General features: G+C 51.6%; 1 non-coding gene across 1 annotated transcript; it reads left to right on the top strand.

Annotated features, from left to right (window-relative positions):
• The first annotated feature begins 2,450 nt into the window (after positions 1–2,450).
• On the top strand, positions 2,451–2,557 carry LOC118991368 (U6 spliceosomal RNA). Its single transcript, XR_005067396.1, has one exon. It is a non-coding gene; the product is annotated as a U6 spliceosomal RNA (small nuclear RNA).
• Positions 2,558–5,766: the final 3,209 nt, after the last annotated feature.

Below are 5,766 nucleotides of genomic sequence, written 5' to 3'. Positions count from 1 at the left end.
AAGCCTTTGTCTGCTCGTCTCTTTTGAAATTCACAATGTGCTTTAGACACCAAAGACTCTGAAACGGGCTGTAATAAAAAACACGTTTCGCTTTATTTATGGTAGAATTTCCCATCTCTCGGCTCCCCCATTCTGCAGCAGTGCAGCTGGCGTTCTCTAGAACGCACTTTGGGGCACGCTGGCACTTTGCAAGTTCAGCGTTTTGTGTTTCTGGATGTGCATGGAGGTGCCACTGGGTCCTGGCCTGACCCCTGGGCAGCAATGCATCTCGGTGTAAGTAGGCCAGAGGAGGATCTCCTCTCTGTCCTGGTGCTCAGGGGCCCACAGGAGCTGACAAAACACAATTACCCTCCTACCACGTCCCTGCCTTCAAGGCCCTGGAAGTCTGCTGACAGCGCGGGGCCTGGCACACGTGTCGCGCACATGCGTGCCGGGCACGCCTCCTCCCATCTCAGACATTGCCTCCCAATTGAAAACACGTACTTGCTCTCCTCCCCGTTTCCTTCCTAGCCAGCCACAGATGACACCTGCCACTCTGTCTGACCCAATGGGATACACGGGAGGGGACTGTTAAGGAGAAACGCCAGGTGGTTTCCTGTATTGATGTTCCCTGGGGCTGAGGTTTCTGTGGGGCATGTTGTTCCTTTTCCCCCTGACGTCACGTTCCGTTTCCATAGCTGGGTCTGCCCTAAAGAAGATGACTTCGGCTGGGCTGAGGGTGTCCCTGTGCGGTCCCAGAGATTCCCAGCCTCCCACGCTGGAGGAGGACCGCGGATGCCTGAGAGGAAGGGGAGGTGGTCAGGGAGCCGGTGGCTGAAGATGGAGTTTAGGATCGAAGATCAGGGATAGGCTGGTGGATCAAAATGGGGTGAGGGCAAGGAATGGGGTCAGGGCGAATTACGCTGGTGATCTTGGCGTGTCGATCACCTGTCCTGAGAGAGGAAGCTCAGCCTGCCTGGAGAAACGTAGGTCAGTGGGCGCATCGACTCCTCCGTGGTTCAGATGGGGCTCGTGCGGGTGCATAGAGTGTTCTACACTTTGGCTGCATTTTTTCTGTGTGTGAGAATTATTTCTGTGCGCGTGTGTGAGAATCCACCCTTTGGCTCTTGATTCTTTGATCCTTCCACTTACTTTTGAGCTCGGAAGATGCAGATTTTTCCAGAATAAATTCTTACCAGGCTTTTTGCAACATGCCCATTGTCAGATGGACACAGGTTACCTAAGTCACCAGCCTTGGCAAAGACACTGAGACAGAAATCAGAGTCAGCGTTGCAATAACATTCTCCACGAGAGCCCACTTTCACCCTGACGGTGGCTTTGAAGGTCAAGGGGGTTGGAGTAGGAAGATTTCTTACAAGGAGCTGGGGCTTTGGACCCAGGGAAGAAGCAGAATCCACTCAGGCAAGTGTCCATGGTAAACTTGGGAGGGAACTAGACTGGCCCTGGGGAGATCGGCCCAGACAACTAGATGAAAAGGCGGCAGCCACAGCAGCCTTCCCCACCTGGTTATATCTCAAAAACGTAAGTCTACAAAACGTCGTAGCTTTGCAAGGTCCGCCCTGGATTTGCTGATCGCAGTCTGCAGGGCCGAGCCCTGGAACCTCCCCTTTAATGACCTTCCCTCCCCAATGCTTTTATGCAGCCTGCCGGGAATTAGTATAGGCTGCGTCTTCAGGTATCTCTGGTACAGGAGGATTGTCTAGTTAGAGTCTCTTAAGTATGGCTCAAGGCTCCTCCCCCACCTCCACACTTTTAAACGAAATCAATGGCCAGAAATGCTCCCCTACCCCTATCAGCAGGAGTAGCTTGGACCGGAGCAGGGATGTTGGTGAACATGGGTTGGGTTTTATTTTCCAGAGGCAGCACAGAATAGCCCCGTGCCTGTCCATCTTCTTATCTCCTCTTTTCTGTCTTTCTGGCTAGGTAGCACAGAGCTACAGCCTCCTCTCTTAGAAATTGCTCCCCACCCGTCAAAGTCCCGGATCATTTCGCAGGTGAGACAGCCAGGGCTCAGGGAGAGCTGGAGGCAGGGTTGACTTTGGCCAGAGGCCATTTAGCCGGCTTTAGACGAGGCGGCTTCCGCGTGGTGCGAGTGTGGTGAGACCTGGCCCGGGCGATCCCTGCCCTGCCTGGAGATTTGGCACTGAAGCCTCAGCTAATAACACAATGTTTTTGCTTCTCTTTGTCTGGCATTTGATGACAGCTCACTGCCAGGATTTGGCAGTTCTTGGCAATTTTCAACCCTGGTCATCTCATGGCATACATACACTAATGACTACAATTCTATAAGAAAATGGGTATGATTTTGATTCATTCACATCGGATAGCTATGGTTGCGTTTGTTGGCTGTCATTTTTTTTTTTAATTTGAAAATCTAAGGGGAAAAGGGTCCGTGCTCCTGAGTAAAGAAATAGTCAGGTGTTGCCTGTTTTAAAAATTCTTGTGGTTGAGTGCTCGCTTCGGCAGCACATATACTAAAATTGGAACGATACAGAGAAGATTAGCATGGCGCCTGCGCAAGGATGACACGCAAATTCGTGAAGCGTTCCATATTTTTCATGAATAAGTATGAAGGACACATGGACAATAACTAAGACGGGGGGCGGAGATGGGAGGGGGGTGGGGAGCAGTGGGGGGTGCAGGGCTGGGAATACAAGAAAGAAAACTGTACTTGAACAAAAGTTAAATAAATAAATTTAAAAAAATAAAATAAAATATATTTTAAAAAGTATAAGAGAAGAATTTGGGTAAGTTAAGGTAAAAAAAAAAATTCTTGTGGTCGAAATTTGCTGATATTTCCAGTCCCCTGTCCAGAGCACCTTATTTTTGCCGCATATAATGCGTACCCTTGTTTTTGTGGAATTATACACAGGATTACAGTATCCATTGTTATACCCATGGTGCGGAATCATTATATCCATGTATAATGTGCATCCTTATTTTTCCCTCAAAAAATTCGGGCGAAAAGGGCACATATACATTGCAAAATATGGTACTTGCGAAATCTATCCCAGTTCCATCCAGATTTCGAAGGCAAGTGTCCAGTAATGGGAAGGATGAGGAAGCAACGTTTATTTGAAGGCGTGTTATGTGCTCGATGCTTTGGAAGCCCACCCTCCTCAGACCCTCACAGCGACGTCAGAAAGTTGGTGATTTCTGCTCCTTTTTGTAGAGATGGGATCTTGAAGGGCGACGACCTTCCTTTCTGGGAGGGTAGGAAAGTAACAGAGGAGGGACTCAAGCCTAGTTCTTCCCAGACACCCTCCATCTTCCCGAGGGCACCTGTGTCCCCCCAGCCCCAAGGTGGCGCCCTGCTGAGCACAAAGGGGGACGAATGAGGGGGGGCACTTATCTGCTACGTGCCATAGCCCGACTGCCATTAAAGCACCTTTGTGGAGGGGCCCCGCTCAGCCCCCCAACTCTCCGGGGTCTGAGCGTCGGATGAGCCAGACCACAAAGCAACTCCTGAGCCCTGGCCACTGAGGAACCGTTGCAAGGGTGGATCAAGGGGAGGAGCATCGGGGGCTCTCACTGGGTGTTGCATTTCAAACCACATCGTCCCCTGATGTTGACACAATGTTTTCTTGTCCTGAACTGGGAAACACGCTTGCCGTGGATTGGCAGCCTGCGTGAGAGCTGGGAGGAGCTTGGGGGGACGTGGCCTTGGCAGGGCTCTTGCTGGACATAGATGTGGAGAGACAGGCTCACTAGAGCGGGATTTGGGGCGTCTCCAAGTTCAGAGGGCACTACTACTGCCTTGTTGCCTTTCCGGTTCTTCCTCCTCGGAGTCAGTCCTAGGATAAGGGAGATGCCTTTCGATTTCTCCCTTCCCCTAGTATTTGATCACTGAGAAGTTTCTCAGAAAAAAAGTAAGAGTCTCATGCGGTGACTGAGCCTTTTTTCTGGAAGCAGGGTCGAGGAAGTGAGAATCTTCTGCCTTTGATGGAGTTACTTGGGGGAACCCCCACGAAGACCACTAGTTCACCACGTGAGTCGCGTGGAACCCCTGCGGGGGAGTGGTTGGTTAAGGTCTTGGGTTCTGGGACAGCGCGGTCCAAACGGACCTGTCTGTGATGCCGAGAGTGTTCTGTGTCTGCACTCTCCGCCGTGATAGCCACCAGCCCACACGCCACCATTAGGCACTTAAAATGTGGCTAGTGCGACCGGGGAACTGGACTTTGTATTTGAAGTCCTTTGAAGAATTGCCTGTGGCCGATGGCTGTCGTCCCGGGCAGCCCAGCCCGAGAACCGGTCAATATCAAGGGTCCTGAGTCTACCATCCTATAACCGTTACCTTAGGAAAGTTCGTGCACTGTCAGTTTTCTTAACGGTGAATGAGGGTCAGGATGGGGCTTCCCTCTACCTCATCGGGTTCGTGTGAAGGTTAAGCAACATTGAAATGCTTAGCATGGTGCCTAAACTTTCCACAGTTGTCGGAGGACAAAATCTGAGGTCTGGGCAGGAGAGCATGGGGCGGAGACGTAACATGCTCTTGGGTGACTACTCAGCCGCACCCCGCCCCCACTCTGCCTTGGAAATAGAGCTCCAGTGTCTTCCAGGAATCACTTGGTCAGCCATTCACTTCACAAGGAGGTGGGCCCCTCCCCAGCTCCCGTCCCAGAAAAAGGCGAGTCTGTGCATCGTGTGGGGTCTAGGCCAATCATGGTGCCTCCTTCTTGCTTTGCAGTGATTGGTTTAGGTGAGGTCATGTGATGTAGTTGTCAATTAGAAATTGAGGGGGAATCTGCTGAGCTTTCCTGAGATGTTTTTGTCTCACTCATTTTATTAAAGATGTTATTTATTTATTTTTAGACAGAGGGGAAGAGAGAAAGGGAGAGAAACATCAATGTGTGGTTGCCTCTCAGGCACCCCCCCCACCCACTTGGGACCTGGCCCACAACCCAGGCATGTGCCCTGACTGGGAATCGAACCGGCGACCCTTTGGCTCCGAGGCTGGTGCCCAATCCACTGAGCCACACCAGGCAGGGCTTTTCTCACTCTTAAAAAGAGATACAAGAAACAGATGTTCCCTTTCCTACATCTGGAAACTGTTTTCTGTGATGTCGAGACCTGAGCAACATTTCAGAACCACGCTGGGCAGTCTCACAGGGCGAGCCAACCCCCCGGATAGCAACGGAGCAGAAAGACAGAACCTGGGTTCCGGGTGATGTGACCAGAGTTCTGAATTAACTACACATTCCTGTTCGTCCTCAGTCTTCGCTGACCTCAGCTGACTCCCGGTGTCAGTCCCTGACTTTGAACCTGAGTTCCAACACCAGTCGGATCTTCCCCATTTTGACCCGGAGCTCGCCGCACGGTTTTTGACTTAACCCCATGGCTGTATGATTTCCCCAGTCTCAGGCTAGGAGGCGGACTCCGTCTCTCTGAAGTCCGGCCCAGGAGGGGCCGTTGGGGGTGAAACCTTTCCTACCCTTTAGCTGCCTGCGTTGCCTACGCCATGTCTCTTTTCCAAGCGTGGCGGGAAGTGACTCAGCCACCTTCAGTCCAGCCCAGAGCATCTCAGGCCTTCCAGAGAGGGCCACCGGTGGGCACTGTACGTTCCAAAGCAAGTCCAGCATTGGCGGGGAGAAACTGATGGGTCCCTTTGAGCCTTTTCACTTTCATGTTATCCCCCTTTGCCCAGGACAGTCACTAAGACCACTGACTCAGCACTGACGACACGCCGTTGAGACGTAGCGTCTTTAAACACGCATCCCCTGCCCTCCACACAGCCGCTCTGAAGTTGGTTTTCTCACAATCCTTGTT

Source organism: Sturnira hondurensis, unplaced genomic scaffold, assembly GCF_014824575.4.
Source record: "Sturnira hondurensis isolate 20B ecotype Veracruz unplaced genomic scaffold, ASM1482457v3 Scaffold0007406, whole genome shotgun sequence".
NCBI classification, from domain to species: domain Eukaryota; kingdom Metazoa; phylum Chordata; class Mammalia; order Chiroptera; family Phyllostomidae; genus Sturnira; species Sturnira hondurensis.
The sequence above is the reverse complement of the archived record's forward strand: the minus strand, read 5'-3'. Positions and strand labels throughout refer to the sequence as shown.